Source organism: Manis pentadactyla, chromosome 13 (genome assembly GCF_030020395.1).
Source record: "Manis pentadactyla isolate mManPen7 chromosome 13, mManPen7.hap1, whole genome shotgun sequence".
Taxonomy (NCBI): domain Eukaryota; kingdom Metazoa; phylum Chordata; class Mammalia; order Pholidota; family Manidae; genus Manis; species Manis pentadactyla.
The window spans coordinates 63,497,117-63,519,743 of NC_080031.1; the positions used below are offsets into that span (position 1 = coordinate 63,497,117).

Here is a 22,627-nt window from a genome sequence, read left to right on the forward strand (position 1 = left end):
TTCTTTTCTTTTATGGCTGAATAATATTCCATCTTGTATATGTACCACATCTTTATCCATTCATCTGTTGATGGACTGTTAGGTTACTTCCACATCTTGATTATCATAAATAATGTGGCTGTAAACATAGGGGTACATATGTCTTTTCAGATGAGGGATTTTGTTTTTTTGGGGGGTAATTTCCTAGAAGTGGAATTGCTGGGTTGTATGGTATTTTCATTTTCAGTTTTTTGAGGAACCTTCATACTGCTCTCCACAGTGGCTGCACCAATTTACATTCCCACCAACAATATAGGCGGGTTCCCTTTCTTCACATCCTTGCCAACACTTGTTATTTGTTTTCTTTTGGATAATAGCCCTTCTAACTGGCAGGAAGTGATATGTCGTGATTTTAATTTGCATTTCCCTGATGATTAGCAATGTGGAGCATTTTTTCATGTGCCTGTTGGCCATCTGTTCTTTGAAGAAATGACTCTTCAGGTCCTTGGCCCAATTTTTAATTGGGTTATTTGTTTATTTGCTGTTGTGGTGGATGAGCTCTTTATATATTTTGTATGTTAACCTCTTATGGTATAAATCAATTACAAATGTATTCTCCTGTACTGTAGGATGCCTCTTTTTTTTCTACTCCTGGTGTTCTTTGCTGTACAGAAGCTTTTCAGTTAGATGTAGTCCCACTTGTTCATTTTTTATTTTGTTTCTCTTGCCCAAGGAGATATGTCCAGGAAAAAATTGCTCATATTTATGTTCAAGAGATTTTTGCCTATGTTGTCTTCTAAGACTTTTATGGTTTCATGTCTTACATTCAGGTTTTTGGTCCATTTTAAATTTACTTTTGTGTATGGAGTTAGGCAGTAATCCAATTTAATTCTCTTATATGTAGTTGTCCAGTTTTCCCAACATGAGTTGTTGAAAAGGCTGTTGTTTCACCATTGTATATCCATGGCTCCTTTATCATATATTGATTGACCATATATGTGTGGGCTTATATCTGGGATCTCTATTGTGTTCCATAGATTTATGGGTCTGTTCTTGTGCCAGTACCAAATTGTTTTGATTACTGTGGCTTTGTAGTAGAGCTTGAAGTCAGGGAGCATAATCCCCCCAGCTTTATTCTTCTTGCTTTGGGTATTCGGGGTCTTTTGTAGTTCCATATGAATTTTAGAACTATTGTAGTTCATTGAAGAATGCTGCCGGTAATTTGATAGGGATTGCATTGAATCTGTAAATTGCTTTGGGTAGAGTGGTCATTTTGATAATATAAATTCTTCCTATCCATGAGCATGGGATGTATTTCCACTTATTGTGACTTTAATTTTTCTCTTAAATACCTTATAGTTTTTAGGCTATAGGTCTTTCACTTCCTTTTTATTCTTAAGTATTTTATTCTTTTTAATACAATTGTAAATGAAGTTGTTTCCTGATTTCTCTTTCTGCTAGTTCATTGTTAGTATATAGAAATGCAATTGATTTCTGTGTATTAAATTTATATCCTTCAACTTTGCTGAATCCAGTTATTAGTTCTAATAGTTTTTTGGTGGAGTCTTAAGGGTTTTCTGTGTACAATACCATGTCATCTGCAAATAGTGACTGTTTAAATTCCTCCTTACCACTTTGGGTGCCTTTTATCTCTTAGTCTTGTCTAATTGCCATGGCTAGGACCCCATGTTGAATAAAAGTGGTGAGAGTGGACATTCTTGTCTTGTTCCTAATCTTAGAGGAAAAGCTTTCAGATTTTCACCATTAAGTATGATGTTAACTGTGTGCTTGTCATATATGGCCTTTATCATGTTGAAATATATACCCTCTTATCCCATTTTGTTGAGAGTTGTCATCACGAATATGGATGCTAAATTTTGTCAAATGATTTTTCAGCATCTATGGAGACAATCATTGGTCTTTATCCTTTTTTGTTAATGTGGTGTATGGTATTGATTGATTTACCAAGATTATACCATCCTTGCATCCCTGGAATAAATCCCACTTTGTTATGATGGATGATCCTTTTGTTGTATTTTTGAATTTGTTATTATTTTGTTGAGGATTTTTGCATCTATGTTCATCAGGGATATTTGTCTATAATTCTCTTCTTTTGGAGTATCTTTACCTAGTGTTGATATTAGAGTGATGCTGGCCTCATAGAATGAGTTTGGAAGTGTTCCCTCCTCTTCTGCTTTTTGGAATCCTGTAAGAAGAATGGATATTAGCTCTTCTTTAAATGTTTGGTAGAATTCAGTTACAAAGCCATCTTGATCTGGAGGTTTGTTTTTTGGGAGTTTTTTGACAACCAATTCAGTTTTATTGATGGTAATTGGTCTGTTCAGATTTTCTGTTTCTTCTGGGTCAGTCTTGGAAGGTTGTATTTATCTAGGAAGTTGTCCATTTATTCTAGGTTGTCCAATTTATTGGAATATAATTTTTCATAGTATTCTGTTAGAATTCTTTGTGTTTCTGTGGTATCCATTGTGACTATTCTTTGTTTCTGATTTTGTTTATTTTTGTACTTTCTCTTTTTTGATATGTCTGGCTTGGGGTTTATCTATTTTATTTTTTCAAAGAACCAGCTGTTAGTTTCATTAATATTTTCTATTGTTTTATTCTTCTCTGTACTATTTATTTCTGCTCTGATCTGTATTATGTCTCTCCTTCTACTGAGTTTGTGTTTCAGTTGTTCTTTTTCTAGTTTCTTTAATTGTCAGTTTAGAAGTGGAAATAAATAAGGGATTGTTTTTGTTTCTTGATGTAGGCCTGTATTGCTATGTACTTCCTTCTTAAAACAGCCTTTGTGGAGTCCCAGAAATATTGGACTGCTGTATTTTTTTGTTTTCATTTGTCTCCATGTATTGCTTGATCTCTGTTTTAATTTGGTCATTGATCCATTGATTATTTAGAAGCATGTTATTTAGCCTTCACATGATTGTAGGCTTTTTTGTTCTCTTTGTGTAATTTATTTCTCGTTCCATACCTTTGTGATCTGAGAAGATGCTTGTTACAATTTCAATCTTTTTGAATTTATTGAGGCTCCTTTTGAGGCCTAGTATGTGATATATTCTGGAGAACATTCCATGTACACTTGAGAAAACTCCAGGTCAAGATGGCTTCATAGCTGAATTCTACAATTGGCATAGTCTGTTAAGTCCATCTAATTTAATATATTGTTCAGTGCCTCTGTTTCCTTCTTTGTTTTCCATATGGTTGATCTGTCTGTTGGTGTGAGTGATCTATTAAAGTCTCCTAAAATGAATGTATTGTAATCTATTTCCCCCTTTAATTCTGTTAGTACTTATTTTACATATTAGGTACACCTATGTTGAGTTGCTTAGATATTTATAATGGTTATATTCTCTTGTTGGACTGATCCCTTTATCAATATCTAATGTCCTTCTTTGTCTCTTGTTACTTCTTTGTTTTGAAATCTTTTTTGTCTGCTATAAGTACCAGTACTCCTGCTTTTTTCTCCCTATTGTTTGCATGAAATATCTTCTTCCATCCCTTCACTTTTGGTCTGTATAGGTCTTTGGGTCTGAAATGAGTCTCCTGTAGGCAGCAAAAGATGGGTCTTATTTCTTCATCCATTCTTCCACTCTATGTCTTTTGATTGGTGCATTCAGTCCATTTACATTTAAGGTAATTATTATTTTTTGTAATTATTTAAGGTAATTATTGATAGGTGTGTACTTATTGCCATTTTGTTTTGTTTTCATATCTCCTCTCTTTTCATTTCTTCCTCTCTTATACTCTTTTCTTGTTATTTGATGGTTTTCTGTAGTGCTGTGGTTGGATTTCTCTTTTTTAATTTTTTGTATCTATTATTATAGGCTTTAGGTTTGTGGTTACCAAAGGCTCAAGGATAGCTTCCTTACTATATAACAGTCTATATTAATTTGCTGATTGCTCTATTTCAAACACAGCCTAAAAGTGCTTTTTTTCCTTCTTCTTCCTCCACACTTTATATATTAGATGTCCTAATGAAAAATATTTAGCTTTCGGAACATTTTCATCTACAGCAATCCCTTTAACATCCTGTAATGCCGGTTTTGTTGTTATAAATTCTTTGAGCCTTACTTCACCTGGAGATTATTTAACCCCTGCTTCAAATTAAATTATAATCTTGCTGGGTTGAGGATTCTTGGTCAAAGGTCTTTCTGTTTCAGTATGTTAAATATTTCATGCCTCTCCCTTCTGACCTGTAAAGTTTCTGCTGAGAAGTGTGCTCATAGCCTGAATGGGGTTTCCCTTGTAAGTAATCTTTTTTCTCTCTCTGGCTACTTTCAGTACTTTCTCCTTATCCTTAATCTTTGCCATTTTAATTATTATATGTTTCAGTGTTTTATTCCTGGGGTTCCTTTTGTTAGGGGCTCTTTGTACTTCCATGACTTGAGTGTCTATATCCTAGATTGGGGAAGTTTTCAACAATTATTTCCTCAAAGAGACTTTCTATCCCTTTCTCTCTCTCTCTTCTCCTTCTGGTTCCCCTATTATGTGAATATTTTTTCATTTGGATTGGTCTCTGATTCTTTCATTCCTGGAGATCCTTTTTTCTCACTCCTCAGCTTCCTTGTATTCCTGTTCTCTAATTTCCATCTCATTGTGTGTCTCCTGTACTTGCAAAAATCTTTCATTCCCTCCATTTTGTGTTTCATTTCAGTTATTGTATTCTTCAGCTCTTGTATCTCTGTTGAAGTCCTCCCTGGGATCTTTAATACATTTCTGCAGATCAGTAAGCATATTTATGACTTTTACTTTGAAATCTTTATCAAGAAAGTTGGTGATCTACCTTTCATTTAGCCCTCTTTCTGGTATCTTATCTTGTAGCTTTGTTTTGAACATATTCCTCTGCCTCCTCATTTTGTCATGTTTTCTGTTTCTTCCTTTGTATCAGATGGATCTGTTATGCTTTCTGATCTAAAGAGTAATGGCTTTATGAAGAAGATGTACATGGTTCCCAGAAGGACTGGACCCTTTCCTCTCCAGTGCCTACTTCTCCCTTGCTGTAGAGTCCCAGTTGCTGTTTGTGGGCAATGGGTGGGATTGTCTTTCTGTCTGTCTGATGGGCAGTGGTTTATACCAGTCTTCTAAGGCTGGTGGTTTGCCTCAGCCTGGCCTCTGGGTTCAGAGCAGTGCTTTCTGCTGGGACCATTGTGGGTGGGTCTGCCTTCTACCTGCCCTGCAGTCATGGTGAGGCTGCTGTGTTAATAGAGTGGGCAAGGCAGTGGCAGGGCAAGTTTCACAATGCCAAGGTGCATGGGCTCACAGAGGTGGCAAATCACCCAGTTGCAGAGCCCTCTGGTGCTCAGCAGTGTCAGTGAGCTACATGGAGGGAGGGTGCATGGCAGGTTGAGGCAGCAATTGGCACAGTGGGAGGTCCTATGGCCTCATGGTGCTGGTGCAGTGTGAGCAGTGAGGGGCCACACGGGCCAGGAGCAGTAGCGAGTTGGGTGGCAGGGACCCCTCTGGCAGCAAAGGCAGCTAGTTGTGCTCCAGTGGCACACAGCTGCTGCAGCAGCGAGACCCACAGATGGTGCCTAGCAGCAGCAAGGCATGCAGCACCTGGCCTGGCCACCCTTGGGGAGGAAGGAACTCTTGGAGCTGCTCCTGCAGGTACCTCCCCAGTGGGCCTGAAACAGGGCTGTGAAAGCTGAGAGAGTCTCCCTGTGGCTGCCAGGCAGCAAAGTCAGATGCTTCTGCGCCCAGGGGCTGGCCCAGTGGTGACACACAGGGAGGTGCCTCAGTGCTGAGCTGCCAGCACAGGGGATGGATCACCTGGGGCTCCTGGGAGTGCTCAGCTTTCCAGACTGAGGGAAGATTTGGGGAGGTGTCACCCACCTGCCCGTCCTCATGCAGAGACAGCCCTGGCCAGTCCTGGCCCCTCTGGCTCCGCTCCCACTGCCGACAAGTCTTTCAAACTGCTGTGTCTGTGTGGGGTCTTGGTGGGCCCATTGGAGCATGCCTGTCCTTTGCAGGTGGCTGGGCTCTCAGCCTCCCAGAGTGCTCCAGCTGTCCCTGGTGTCTAGTCCCGCTTATCACCAGAACCCGAGGCGATGTGGACTAGTGTTCCTAGAGCAGATCTCCAGGGCCAAGTGTGCAGAGGTTCTGGGCACCTATCCCCTCCCCTCTCTGTTCCTCTTCTTCCTGTCTGTGGGCTGGGTTGGGGGAAGGGATGGGGTCCTACCTGGTTGTGGCTCTACCACTTTACCCTTTCTGTGTGGTCTTCTCTTCTTCCCCAGGTATAGATGGTGTATTCTGCAGTGTTCAGTTCATTTTCAGATTTAGTTGTATTTGCTGTAGTTGCTTCTTTTGCCTGTGTGTGGGAGGAAGTTTCCATTTTCCCTTCCTACTCAGCAATCTTGAGGCTCCTCCCAATTAATCCTTTTTAATCATTTGTTTCCTATTTTAAAAAAATCTCTGCTCTTACCCTATTTTCTGCCTTCTGTTTTCTTTAGGGCTACTCTGCTGTTTTTTTTATAATTTCTTGAGTTGAATGCTCTGATCTCTGATGTTTAGTGTATAATTTCATTGTGTTTTCTCTAATTGCAGGGTTCTGTATACATCTGTGGGTCAAGCTTATTTGTAGTTCAAATCTTCTATAGACTTGTCAGTTTTTATTTATGAAAGTCATTGAGAGAGCTACGTTAAAATTTCCAGACATAATGGTAATTTGTCAGGTCTTGTAACTGTCAAATTTGTTGTATGCATTTTGAGCTTGTTTTTAGAATTTGTTTTATCTGCCTGGTAAATTGCTGCTGTTGTCATTATTATTTCTCTTTAAATCCCTGCTGCTTGCCTTGTACTCTACTGCCAGATATTAATATAACCAGGAAAATTTTAAAAAATTGTATTTGGCTTATGTTTCCATTCCAGGTTAACATTATTAAATTTATGTATTTTATTGATGTGTAATTCACAGACCATAAAATTCATCCTTTAAAAGTGGTTTATAGTGATATCTCTATCTATCTATCTTATCTATCTATCTATCTATCTATCTATCTATCTATCTATCTATCTACCTATCTATATCTGTCTACCTAATCATCATCATAATCTATCCATCATCTATCATCTATAGTGGTCTATATTCACACAGTTGTGCAATCACACGTACCCATTAGCTGTCACTTTTCATTTTCTTTTCCCCTATTCCCTGGAAGCTACAAATCTACCATATGTCTCTGGATTTCCTTATTCTGGGCATTACATGTAAATGGAATCACATAATATGTGCTGTTTAGTGTCTGGCTTCTGTCAGTTAGAATGACATTTTCAGGGTTCACCCAGGTTGTAACATGTGTCAGTACTTTATTCCTTTTTATGGCTGAATAACATTCAATTGTATGGATCTATGATACAATGTTTACCAATTCATCAACTGATGGATTTCCAATCCATTATTTTTATCTTTATGTGTGCTTGTGTCTTATAAGTTTTTCTTATAAACGACATAGGGCAAAATTATATTTCTAAGATGTAATCTAAGAATTTCTGTGCCCTTGGGATTTATTTCTAGCATCTTATTTTATCATTTATATTTATCATGTTATTTTCTTGCTACTGGTTTTTTCTCCTTTTTTGTCTTCTATTGGATTGAGATAGAGATTTATTAATTTTTTGAGTGTATTACTCCTTTTCACTCCTTGCAGATCTTACATTGCATGTCAAAGCCCTCCAGAAATCTCTTTCCTCCTTCTGAATATAAGGACTTTATAATGCTTTCATTTTTTAAAAGATGCTTTGATATTTATTACTCCCCTTCTATCTTATATGTAATTGTTGTCCAGCATTTTAATTCCACTTTGACTCTATGTTTCTCAAGTTGATATGTCTTACTGTTTTACTTATTTAGATGTATGATTATTTATTGGTTTCTTGAATTCCTTTCTTCTAAGTTTAATTTCAATCTGCTGGACGTACATGCCTAAGTAGTTTTTCTGGTGATAATTCTAGGTTAATTATTTTTTTATCTAAGCACTGGAAAAGCATTCCATTGTTCTCTGTGTTTTCCTATTGCTGTTGAAAAGTGTGTCAGTTTGATTGTTGATCCTTAGTAGGTGGACTATCTTTTTGCTTTGGTTACTTTGAAGATCTCTTTGGTGATCTGCTATTTTACACTATTGTGGGCTTATTTTAATTTTTCTTGCTCAGCAGTCATTCTCTGGGTCTGTTGTCTCATGCATTTCTTTGATTCTCAGCCATTATTGCTGAATATTGCCTTTGTCTAAACTCACAGTTCTTTAGTTGGACCTCCTATTAGATGTGTGTTGATATTTCCACTTTGTCTATTGTAGTCTTAATCTCTTTTATGTTTTCCATTTCTTTATTTGCTGTGTTGAGAGTGGACATTAGGGGTTGAAGTAGACACAAAGCAGATCATTTAGAAGGCTGCTGTAATAATCCAGGTAAGATGATAGTGGCTTGGACTAGACAGTATCAGTGGAAGGGTGAAAATTCTTCAAATTCTGTATGTAGTTTAAATGTAGCATAACAGATTGGATGGTTAAGAAAATGACTCCAAGGTTTTTGGCTTGAATAACTAGAAAAATGGAATTGCCCTTAAGGGAGAAGTAGGGACAAGTTTTTGTTTAGTTGTTTTGTTTTTTCTTTTTGGAGTGGGAAGTAAAAATGTATTTCTTTAAGGTGAATTTTTTAGTTTAAAATAATTGTAGATTCCTGTATCATTTTACCCAGTTTTCCCAATGGTAACATTTTACAAAATTAGTACAATATCACAACCAGGATACTGACAATGAGACAGTCAATATACAGAGTATTTCTATTGCCATAAGGACTTCTCATGTGACCTTTTTTATAGTCATCCCCCACCTCCCTCCTATCTCCACCCCCTCCTGAAATCCTGACAACCACTAATCTGTTTTTTATTTCTATAATTTTGTCAGTTTGAGAATGTGATATAAATGGAATCATATGGTATGTCACTTTTTAGGATTGGCTCGTTTCACTTAATTCTTTGGAGATCCATTCAAGTTGTTTCATATGTCAATAGTTTGTTCCTTTTTATTGCTAAATATCCGTGGTGGGGATCTATTACACTTTATATACCATTCATCTACTGGAGGACATCTGGGTTTTTTCCAGTTTTTGGCTATTATGAATAAAGCTGCTATAAACATTCATGTACAGATTTTTGTGTGAACGTAAGTTTTCATTTCTCTGGAATAAATGCCCAGGAGTGTAATTCCTGGGTCATATGGTAGTTGCATATTTAGTTTTTTAAGAAACTGCCCAACTTTTCTGGCATGGTTGTTCTATTTTACATTACCACCAGCAATATATGGGTGGTATAGTTTCCCTGCATCCTTGTCAACATTTGATACTGTCAATATTTTTTATTTTACCTATTCTAATAGGTGTGCAGTGAAATCTCATTATGGTTTTAATTTGCTTTCCCGTAATGGCTAATATCATTTCATGTGCTCATTTGCCACCTGTATATTCTGTTTGGTGAAGTCTCTCTTCCTCTCTTTTGTCCATGTTCTAATTGGACTGTTCACTCTTCCACTTGTGAGTTCTCAGAGTTCTTTTTGTATTCTAGGTACTAGTCCTTTGTTGGGTTGGGGCTTCTAAGTTTGTCTCCCACTTTGTAGCTTGTCTTTTCATCCTTAGAAGAAGATTTTTCATGGAACAAAAGTTTCTAATTTTGATGGAGTTTTTGAAAAATTTATGAATTTTTCCCTTTTATCTATTGTGTTTTGGCTGTCAAGTCTAGGAATATGTTTCCTAGCCCTAAATTCCAAAGATTTCCTCCTATGACTTTTTCTAAAAGCTTTATTGTTTTACATTTTACATTAAATTTGTGGAGCATTTTAAGTTAATTTTTGTAAAGGTGTGAGACTTAGGTGGGTTTCATTTAGCTTGTTAATATGATGGATTCAACTGATTGGCTTTTGAATATTGAACCAGTCTTGTATCCCTGGAATAAACCTCATTATTCATAGAATATCAATCTTTTTATATATTGCTGATTTTTATTTCTAATATTTTGTTAGGGATTTTGTATCTATGTTCATGAAAGATATCAGTGTGTAGTTTTCTTTTTCTGTAGTGTCTTTGGTTTTGGTATCACAAAGTGAATTGAGAAGTGTTCCCTCCTCTTCGGTTTTCTGGATGAGATTGTGTAGAATTGGTGTTAATTCTTTAAACATTGGTAGAATTTGCCAGTGAAACCATCTGAGTCTGGAGATTTATATTTTGGGAGTTTTAAAAATAATTCAGTTTCCTTAATAGTTAAAGAGCTATTCAAATGATGCATTTCATATTGTGTGAGTTGTGGTAATTTGTGTTTTTAATACTCTGGTCTTATTTAAACTTTCTCTTTTAGTTGACTTTTTACGACATTGCTCTGGCAGGAGAAGGGGGGTTGCTGCACATCACTGCCAGGTAGAGGTAGAATTCTAGGGTTTCCACTTGATTTCTATTGACATTCAAAGGGTGGTGGTCATCTTGTGACTTCTATGCAGGGGTGGGAGTTCTGGCTGCCCTCATGGCCTGCACAATCATGGTGGTAGAGGTTGCCTTGTTACTGATGGCTGATGGTTAAAGTTTTGGCTTTCCACTTGGCCTCCTCTGACACCATCCCATTGTGGGGGGAAGGGGCACCTCATTACAGCCTGATGAGGGGGGACATCTAGGCTCCTCACTCGGCCTTTGCTGGTGTGGTTTTGAGTGGAACCACAGTTTTTTTGGGGGTGTTTGCCTGGAGTAAAGCTGTCGTTATCTAAACACTTTCTTAGTAGGCTGCCTCTCTCCTGACCATTTGGCTAGAGAGAGCAGGCTTTTTGGGGGGGCCCATTTTGTCTGTACTCTTTGGTGTTTACAGGTTGCTGGCTTCTTCAGCTCCATGTCTGGAATACATGAGGTAAAAAAAGAAATACAGGGAAGTCACCACCAGGTTGTTTCTTGAGTTCAGAGGTCTCTAACTGCTCTGACTTACTCTGTCTACCTTTCAGAGTCTTGTTATTTTATATATAACATGCAGGATCTTTAGTTGTTTTTAGTGGGAAGAAAAGGGAACAGCATGTGTATTCCATCTTCCTGAAAGCCAGTCAGAATTCATTTTGAACACGTTAGTTTGAATGTCAGACATCTAAGAGGAGATGTCAAGTGGGCAGTTGGATTTATGAGTCTATAGAGTTCTGGTAATTCACGGAAGTTCTCTTCTGATGGCTTCATTTTTCTCTGAGAAGTTAGGAAGCGATGCCATCAGTTGAAAATGAAGACAACAGAGAAGGTGTTGGAAGATTTATGACAGAAGAAAATGTGACATGGTCTCCTGAAGGAGCAGGAGGGTGAATGGACTAGGGAAATACAGTGTGACTGCCCACAGCACTACGTATACATCCAAATTTTGGCATTGAATTTACAATGGATAAAAACAGTGATGTGGCTGTGTATTTATTTCCAGCCATGTTCAGCTGTTCGGTGCAGATGGGAAGTAGTCAGAGAATTTCATTTAACTCAGGATGCAGCCTCGCCAAGTAAGTGGGACAAAGTAAGGAGGAAGGCATTTGAAGGTGTATGTAAGAGAAGGATAATGGCTGACCACAAATTGAATGTGGTAAAGAGGGAAGACTGTGTGTTGTGAGTGGGTGGAGTGGTAACCATGAAGAACTGAGAAGGTGGTAGGATCAGTGAATTGTAGGTCGTGATGGATTCACATTACCAGGGAATGAACTGGAAAGATAGGAGGTCATGTCAGCAAATAGGATGTGTGAAATTGAGACTATGGAGGGGTGATATGATGATAGAGAATGGCCGTGGGAGTGAGGGGTTAAGGTAAGGAGAGAGCTGGATGAGCAGAAGAGACTCAAGGATTTTTAAATCAAGCAGTAGTTGAACTCTAGAGCCAGGAGCTAAAATAATCAAAAACTAGGGAGTGTGAACTGGGAGTTGGTGGACAAAGGTTAGGGGGTGATAGCTGATGACAAGAGAATCAAGGCTGGAGTATTTAGGGAAGGGAATGGGAGAATGTGTCTGGAATGGGCTACCCCCTTCCCAAGGATAGTTCCCCTCCCCCAGGGCACCTAAGGATGTGGGAGAGAAACAGCTATTAATGAAAAGGGCTGCAGGGAAAGTGTGTGCTTAAGGGAGGTTTAGGGTTCAGTTACACCAGGAAAGTGAGTTTGCTGGTGATGGACTGAGTTCTTGAGTGCACAGTGGAGGGGTTTCTGGATGTGGAGAGGGGGTGGGAGATGGGGACAAATTACAATTATTCTCCTGTCAGCTTGTTTCCTTTATACAGAGTTATTCTGAAGTCAAGCATGGAAAAACAAATTTTTTAAAAAAGATGAGTTAGTTGGTGCCTGGTTTTTTTTTTGAGTTTTATTTTAAAACATGTTTTCCCTCACTTAGGCAGGAGGGTTAAATATATCAGAAAAACAGTAATTTGTAAATGCCTGAATGATAACTAAGTTGAGGTGATAAATGTAAAAGTTCTTTTAAGAAATTCCTTTGAATAGTCCCTGAACAATGTACTCAGTTGTAAGCCCTGTTTATTTCTATACTTCCAGGGAAAAATTTCAAGGAACCAAGTGTTGAAAATGTTTAAGAGAGTTTTTCCTAATTTACTAAGTTGTTTTTTCTGAGATTCTATGTAGTCCTATTCAGACTAGCTATTTATTTTTTCTACACAAAATTGATGCCAATTGTGGTACACAAACCAGGGTATATTCACATAACCAAAGGTTGTCTATTAGATTGTTAATTTGCACACATGGTTATGAAGACCCAGGAATGATTTGGTTAATCCTATCCCTATAAAGTATTTTAATTAATTTGATAGTCGTAAAAATATTTTCTGAGGCGGAGCCAACATGGTGGCATGAGTAGGACAGTGGGAATCTCCTCCCAAAAACACATATATTTTTGAAAATACAACAAATACAACTAATCCTAAAAGAGAGACCAGAAGACACAGGAAAACAGCCAGACTACATCCACATGTGCGAGAGCCCAGCGTATGGTGAAAGGGGTAAGATACAACCCCTGGCCCAGCGGGACCCGAGCACACCACCCCCCAGCTCCCGGCGGGAGGGAGAGGGAGCCCAGGACTGCTAAACACCCAGCCCCAGCCACCCGCACCAGAGCGCAGACACAGTGCATGCGTGGAGGGCTGGAAACTAGGGAAACAGGGCAGCAAGACCTCTGAGCGGGTTCCGAAGCTGATGCCCCTGTGACAAAGAAAAGCAAGTGCTTTTTGAAAGTCTTAAAGGGAGAGGGACATAACAGCTGGACGGAAATAACACAGGTCACAGCCCAGTGGCTGGAAATTACAGGGAAAACTGGGTGCACTAACCCCCTGGGCAATAGCTCTGAGACCCCTCACGGAGGTAAACAGCCAAACAGCCCCCCTGTCCATTACCCCTCCAGGCACTGTGAAAGCAGAGAAGCAACCTAAGGCAGACCACGCCCACAGAAAGGGACATTCCTCCATTCCGGCCGGGCAAGACACAAAGACCCAGTCTACACGCAATTACCCAACACAAGCCACTAGGGGTCGCAGTTGTCCCAGTAAAGAAAGGCCAGTAGCAAGTGAAAATTTTGGCCCTCCCAGCTGACAGTCAATAGCACCTGTCAACATGAAAAGGCAAAAAAATATGATCCAGACAAGACTAACCCAGACAGCTTCGGCATCTGCTACATCTTCCCCTGAGAAAGAACCTGGGGAGATAGATTTAACCAGTCTTCCTGAAAAAGAATTCAAAACAAAAGTCATAACCATGCTGATGGACCTGCAGAGAAATATGCTAGAACTAAGGAAGGAGAATACATAAATAAAACAAGCTCTGGAAGGACTTCAAAACAGAATGGACGAGATGCAAGAGACCATTAATGGACTAGAAATGGAGAACAGGAATGCAGAGAAGCTGATGCAGAGAGAGATAAAAGGATCTGCAGGAATGAAAGAATTCTAAGAGAGCTGAGTGACTAATCTAAACGGAACAATATCCGCATTATAGGGGTACCAGAAGAAGAAGAGAGAAAAAGGGATAGAAAATGTCTTTGAAGAAATAATTGCCGAAAACTTCCCCAAACTAGGGGAAGAAATGGCCTCTCAGACCACAGAGGTACACAGAACTCCCATGACAAGGGATCCAAGGAGGGCAACACCAAGACACATAAATAATTAAAATGGCAAAGATCAAAGACAAGGACAAAGTATTAAAGGCAGCCAGAGAGAAAAAAAAGGTTACCTACAAAGGAAAACCCATCAGGCTATCATCAGACTTCTCAACAGAAACCCTACAGGCCAGAAGAGAATGGCATGATATACTTAATGCAATGAAACAGAAGGGCCTTGAACCAAGACTACTGTATCGAGCACAAATATCGTTTAAATATGAAGGAGGGATTAAACAATTCCCAGACATGCAAAAGTTGAGGGAATTTGCCTCCCACAAACCACCCCTACAGGGCATCCTACAGGGACAGCTCTAGATGAGAGCACTCCTAAAAAGAGCACAGAAAAAAACACCCAACATATGAAGAAGGGAGGAGGAGGAATAAGAAGGGAGAAAAATAAAGAATCATCAGACCACGTGTATAATAGCTCAACAAGCGAGTTAAGTTAGACAGTAAGATAGTAAAGAAGCTAACCCTGAACCTTTGGTAACCACAAACTTAAAGCCTGCAATGGCAATAAGTACATACCTTTCAATAATCACCCTAAATGTAGATGGACTGAATGCACCAATCAAAAGACACAGAGTAATAGAATGGATAAAAAAGCAAGATCCCTTCATATGCTGCTTACAAGAGACTCACCTCAAACCCAAAGACATGCACAGACTTAAAGTCAAGGGATGGAAAAAGATATTTCATGCAAACAACAGAGAGAAGAAAGCAGGTGTTACAATTCTGATATCAGACAAAACAGACTTCAAAATAAAGAAAGTAACACTATGCTGATGGACAGTTACTGTAAAGGGGTTTATAGGGGGGACCTGGTATAGGGGAGAGCGTAGTAAATATAATATTCGTCATGTAAGTGTAGATTAGTGATACCAAAAAAAAAAAAAGGGCAGTTCCTGTGTGGTAACCTCCAATGAGTTCTACACAAGAGTGTAAAGGGCATATAAAAGTGTAGGCAAAGGGTCTGTTTGTGTTTATACAGAGGATCAAAGCCTAATTGGGCTACCCCGAAAATGAACTAAGATACGATATGAAAAAGAACTTCCAAAATCAGCACTCTCTGGAAGACTCATACCAGAAGATGATCAACAAAAAACCCCAACAAAGATCCATGCACTGCTACAGCTGTAGATGCACTCATCCCACCAGTTCCTGGACTTGCCATGGGAATGAGGAAGGAGGTATCTAAGCTGGCCTGTGCATACAGTAAAACAACAAATTTGACTGGATCTATACTGTTGGAACTCAACCAAAAATTAGGAGAAGTGCAAATTGTAGCGCTCCAAAATCTTACGACTACAGACTATTTACTGTTAAAAGAACATAAGGGATGTGAACATTCCCCAGGAATGGGTTGTTTTAATTTGTCTGATTTCTCTCAGACTGTTCAAGTTCAGTTGGACAATATCCACCATATCATAGATAAGTTTTCACAAATGCCTAAGGTGCCTAACTGGTTTTCTTGGTTTCACTGGAGATGGCTGGTAATTACAGGTATGCTTTGGTTATGTAACTATACTCCTATTATGTTAATGTGTGTGCGCAATTTAATTAGTAGTTTAAAACCTATACATGCTGAAGTTACTCTACAAGAAGATATGTCAAAGAAATAATCAATCTTCCCATGTTTTCTGCCTCCTGCTACTTCTATAGCTTTTCTTCTTCCTTCCTAATTACAACGAATTCTTAAATAGAATTCGTGCCTCATATCAAATTTACCGAGTATCATAATTCTTCCAAGTGGTAAAGATACCTCAAGACAAATGCTGGGCATAGAAGCTACAGGGCATAAATATGCAAAGAAATAAAAAGCTAACCATTTCAAACAATAAGGCTTCTCTCTCACTTACCAACTTTTCATTTCCCTGTATGGCCCCGGAAGATGACTGGTTAGCCAGAGACGGGTAAGATTCCTCAAGGGAGGAACAACCTAAGACAGGCACAGTCGCAGGGGGTTCATCAGGTGAAAAATTGGGGATCAACAGAGGTGAGGCTTAGAACCTCACCCCCCGGTTCTGAGAGGAATCTTCTGCATACATGGATGTTTTATTGCCCTTGTCTAGCTTGGATTAACACATAGTCTACAGGCACACACCTGATCATCTACATTTGCTCTCTTACAACACTAAACTATGTTTTCTACCTTTATCTTGTACCTACCTACTTCAGCATTTTATTAAAAATAATAATAATAGAGAAATGTGGTATCCACATATAAATCAAGTATAAAAATCAAATGAGTATTCATATTTGAACTGACTATTTATAGTTCATAATTCATGAGCAAAACCGAAGATTTCTGTGATGGCTGCCCTTGTACTGTTCACCATGTAAGAACTTATTCACTATGTAAGAATTTGTTCTCCATGTAAGAACTTGTTTGTTATGCCTCAGAAGATTGGAGACTGACGAAAATTAGGCTTGGGGTGGATTAATGATTGTGCATTGAGCATTGACTCCCCATACAGAATTTTATTATTGTTAACAACCATTTGATCAATAAATATGAGAGATGCCCTCACAAAAAAAAAAAGTATACACTTCCAATGGTAAATTAATAAGTAACCAGAATGTAATGAATATAGTCAAGATATTGTAACAGCTTGGTATGGTGATAGCTGGTACCTAGAATTGTCATGTATATAAATGTTGAATCACTATATTGTACACCTGAAACTAATGTAATGTAATACTGTGTCTCAACTACCCTTCAATAAATAAATAATTATCTAAACAAAAAAAAAAGAAAGTAACAAAAGACAAGGACATTACATAATGATAAAGGGCTCAGTCCAACAAGAGGATATAACCATTATAAATATATATGCTCCCAATACAGGACCACCAACATACCTGAAACAAATACTAACAGAACTAAAGGAGGAAATAGAATGCAATGCGTTCATTCTGGAGACTTCAACACACCACTCACTCCAAAGGACAGATCCACCAGACAGAAAATAAGTAAGGACACAGAGGCACTGAACAACACACTAGAACAGATGGACCTAATAGACATCTACAGAACTCTACATCCAAAAGCAACAGGATACACATTCTTCTGAAGTGCACATGGAACATTCTCCAGAATAGACCACATACTAGGCCACAAAGAGAGCCTCAGAAAATTCCAAAAGATTGAAATCCTACCAACCAACTTTTCAGACCACAAAAGCATAAAACTAGAAATAAACTATACAAAGAAAGCAAAGAGGCTCACAAACACATGGAGGCTTAACAACACGCTTGTAAATAATCAATTAATCGATGACCAAATCAAAATGGAGGTCCAGCAATATATGGAAACAAACGACAACAACAACACAAAGCCCCAACTACTGTGGGACACAGCAAAAGCAGTGTTACGAGAAAAGTATGTAGCTATCCAGGCATATTTAAAAAAGGAAGAACAATCCCAAATGAATGGTCTAATGTCACAATTATTGAAATTGGAAAAAGAAGAACAAAAGAGGCCTAAGGTCAGCAGAAGGAGGGACATAATAAAGATCAGAGAAGAAATAAATAAAATTGAGAAGAATAAAACAATAGCAAAAATCAATGAAACCAAGAGCTGGTTCTTCGAGAAAATAAACAAATAGGTAAGCCTCTAGCTAGACTTACTAAGAGGAAAAGAGAGTGAACACAACTCAACAGTATCAGAAACGAGAAAGGAAAAATCACGACGGACCCCACAGAAATACACAGAATTATTAGAGACTACTATGAAAACTTATATGCTAACAAGCTGGAAAGCTAGGAGAAATGGACAACTTCCTAGAAAAATACAACCTTCCAAGACTGAGCAAGGAAGAAACACAAAAGTTAAACAAACAAATTATGAGGAAAGAAATTGAAATGGTAATCAAAAAACTACCCAAGAAAAATAAACCCTGGGCCAGATGGATTTACCTCAGAATTTTATCTGAAACACAGAGAAGACATAATACCCATTCTCCTTTAAGTTTTCCAAAAAATAGAAGAGGAGGGAATACTCCCAAACTCATTCTATGAAGCCAACATCACCCTAATACCAAAACCAGGCAAAGACCCCACCAGAAAAGAAAACTACAGACCAATATCGCTGATGAACATAGATGCAAAAATAATCAACAAAATATTAGCAAACCGAATTCAAAAGTACATCAAAAGGATCATGCTCCATGACCAAGTGGGATTCATCCCAGGGATGCAAGGATGGTACAACATTTGAAAGTCCATTAACATCATCCACCATATCAAAAAAAAGAAAGACAAAAACCACATGATCTTCTTCATAGATACTGAAAAAGCATTTGACAAAGTTCAACATCCATTCATGATAAAAACTCTCAGCAAAATGGGAATAGAGGGCAAGTACCTCAACATAATAAAGGCCATCTATGAAAAACCCACAGCCAACATTATATTGAACAGCGAGAAGCTGAAAGCTTTTCCTCTGAGATTGGGAACTAGACTGGGATGCCCACTCTCCCCACTGTTATTTAACATATTACTGGAGGTCCTAGCCATGGCAATCAGACAAAACAAAGAAATACAAGGAATCCAGATTGGTAAAGAAGAAGTTAAACTGTCACTATTCGCAGATGACGTGATACTGTACATAAAAACCCTAAAGACTCCACACCAAAACTACTAGAACTGATATCGGAATACAGCAAAGTTGCAGGATACAAAATCAACACACAGAAATCTGTGGCTTTCCTATACACTAACAATGAACCAACAGAAAGAGAAATCAGGAAAACAACTCCATTCACAATTGCATCAAAAAAAATAAAATACCTAGGAATAAACCTAACCAAAGAAGTGAAAGCCTTATACTCTGAAAAATACAAGTCACTTTAAGAGAAATTAAAGGGGACACTAACAGATGGAAACTCATCCCATGGTCGTGGCTAGGAAGAATTAATATTGTCAAAGTGGCCATCCTGCCCAAAGCAATATACAGATTTGATGCAATCCCTATGAAACTACCAGCAACATTCTTCAATGAACTGGAACAAATAATTCAAAAATTCATGTGGAAACAGCAAAGACCCCGAATAGCCAAAGCAATCCTGAGAAAGAAGAATAAAGTAGGGAAGATCTCACTCCCCAACTTCAAGCTGTACTATAAAGCCATAGTAATCAAGACAATTTGGTCCTGGCACAAGAACAGAGCCACAGACCAATGGAACAGACTAGAGAATCCAGACATTAACCCAGATATATATGGTCAATTAACATTTGACAAAGGAGCCATTGACATACAATGGCGAAATGACAGTCTCTTCAACAGATCGTGCTGGCAAAACTGGACAGCTACATGTAGGAGAATGAAACTGGACCATTGTCTAACCCCATATAGAAAAGTAAACTCAAAATAGATCAAAGACCTGAATGTAAGTCATAAAACCATTAAACTCCTGGTAAGTAACATAGGCAAAAACCTCTTAGACATAAACATGAGTGACCTCTTCTTGAACATATCTCCCCGGGCAAGGAAAACAACAGTAAAATTGAACAAGTGGGACTATATTAAGCTTTAAAGCTTCTGTACAGCAAAAGACACCATCAATAGAACAAAAAGGAACCCTATAGTATGGGAGAATATATTTGAAAATGACAGATCCGATAAAGGCTTGACGTCCAGAATATATAAAGAGCTCACATGCCTCAACAAACAAAAAACAAATAACCCAATTAAAAAATGGGCAGAGGAACTGAACAGACAGTTCTCCAAAACAGAAATACAGATGGCCAACAAACACATGAAAAGATGCTCCACATCGCTAATTATCAGAGAAATGCAAATTAAAACTACAATGAGGTATCACCTCACACCAGTAAGGATGGCTGCCATCCAAAAGACAAACAACAAAAAGTGTTGGCAAGGCTGTGGAGAAAGGGGAACCCTCCTACACTGCTTCTGGGAATGTAAATTAGTTCCACCATTGTGGAAAACAGTATGGAGGTACATCAAAATGCTCCAAACAGACTTACCATTTGACCCAGGAATTCCACTCCTAGGAATTTACCCTAAGAACGCAGCAATCAAGTTTGAGAAAGACAGATGCACCCCTGTGTTTATCGCAGCACTATTTACAATAGTCAAGAATTGGAAGCAACCTAAATGTCCATCGATAGATGAATGGATAAAGAAGATGTGGTACATATACACAATGGAATATTTCTCAGCCATAAGAACAGGGCAAATCCTACCATTTGCAGCAACATGGATGGAGCTGGACGGTATTTTGCTCAGTGAAACAAGCCAAGTGGAGAAAGAGAAATACCAAATGATTTCACTCATCTGTGGATTATAAGAACAATGGAAAAACTGAAGGAACAAAACAGCAGCAGAATCACAGAACTCAAGAATGGACTAACAAGTACCAAAGGGAAAGGGACTGGGGAGGATGGGTGGGTAGGGAAGGATAAGGGGGGTATTTAGATTAGGAAACATGGTGGGGTGGGAGAAAGGGGAGGGCTGTACAGCACAGAGAAGACAAGTAGTGATTCTACAACATTTTGCTGTGCTGATGGACAGTGACTGTAAAGGGGTTTTAGGGGGACCTGGTATAGGGGAGAGCCTAGTAAGCATAGTATTCGTCATGTAAGTGTTGATTAATGATAACAACAACAACAAAAAAGCAGTTCCTGTGTGGTGACCTCCAATGAGTTCTACATTATGGTGTAAAGGGCATATAAAAGTGTAGGCAAAGGGCCTGTTTGTGTTTATACAGACGATCAAAGCCTAATTTGGCTACCCCGAAAATGAACTAAGATACGATATGAAAAGGAACTTCCAACATCAGCACTCTCGGGAAGACTCATGCCAGAAGATGATCATCAAAATACCCCAACAAAGATCCACGCACTGCTACAGCTGTAGATGCACTCATCCCACCAGTCCCTAGACTTGCCATGGGAATGAAGAAGGAGATATCTAAGCTGGCCTGTGCATACAGTAAAACAACAAATATGACTGGATCTACACTGTTGGAACTCAACGAAAAATTAGGAGAAGTGCAAATTGTAGTGCTCCAAAATCTTACAACTACATACTATTTACTGTTAAAAGAGCATATGGGATGTGAACAGTCCCCAGGAATGGGTTGTTTTAATCTGTCTGATTTCTCTCAGACTGTTCAAGTTCAGTTGGACAATATCCACCATATCATAGATAAGTTTTCACAAATGCCTAAGGTGCCTAACTGGTTTTCTTGGTTTCACTGGAGACGGCTGGTAATTACAGGTATGCTTTGGTTACGCAACTGTACTCCTATTATGTTTATGTGTGTGCGCAATTTAATTAGTAGTTTAAAACCTATACATGCTGAAGTTATGCTACAAGAAGATATGTCAAAGAAATAATCTTCCCATGTTTTCTTCCGCCTGCTACTTCTATAGCTTTTCTTCTTCCTTCCTAATTACAACCCTTAAATAGAATTCGTGCCTCATATCAAATTTACCGAGTATCATAATTCATCCAAGTGGTAAAGATACCTCGAGACAAATGCTGGGCATAGAAGGCACAGGGCATAAATCTGCAAAGAAGTAAAAAGCTAACCTTTTCAAACAATAAGGCTTCTCTCTCACTTACCAACTTTACATTTCCCTGTATGGCTCCGGAAGATGACTGGTTAGCCAGAGACGGGTAAGATTCCTCAAGGGAGGAACAACCTAAGACAGGTACAGTCGCAGGGGGCCATCAGGTGAGAAATTGGGTATCAACAGAGGTGAGGCTTAGAACCTCACCCCCCCTGTTCTGAGAGAAATCTTCTGCATCCGTGGATGTTTTATTGCCCTTGTCTAGCTTGGATTAACACATAGTCTACAGGCACACACCTGATCATCTACATTTGCTCTCTTACAACACTAAACTACGTTTTCTACGTTTATCTTGTGTCTACCTACCACTTCAGCATTTTATTAAAAATAATAATAATAAAGAGAGAAATGTGGTATCCACATATAAATCAAGTATAAAAATCAAATGAATATTCATATTTGAACTGATTGTTTATAGTTCATAATGCATGTGCAAAACCAAAAGTTTCTGTGATGACTGCCCTTGTACTGTTCTCCATGTAACTTATTCACTATGTAAGAATTTGTTCTCCATGTAAGAACTTGTTCGTTATGCTTCAGAAGATTGGAGACTGACGAAAATTAGGCTTGGGGTGGATTAATGATTGTGCATTGAGCATTGACTCCCCTAAACAGAATTTTATTGTTGTTAACAACCATTTGATCAATAAGTATGCGAGATGCCCTCTCAAAAAAAAAAAAAAGTACGCACTTCCAATTGTAAAATAAATAAGTAACCGGGATGTAATGTATAGCATAAGGAATATAGTCAAAGTATTGTAACAAGTTTGTATGGTGATAGCTGGTAGCTAAAATTATCATGTATATATATGTTGAATAACTGTGTTGTACATCTGAAACTAATGTAATACTGTGTGTTAACTACTCTTCAATAAGAAATAATTATCTA

The 22,627-nt window shown here is 38.5% G+C and overlaps 1 pseudogene; it reads left to right on the forward strand.

The window, feature by feature from the left end:
• LOC118921445 (keratinocyte-associated transmembrane protein 2-like) overlaps positions 1–22,627 on the forward strand; it is a 33,817-nt pseudogene that overhangs the window by 6,491 nt on the left and 4,699 nt on the right.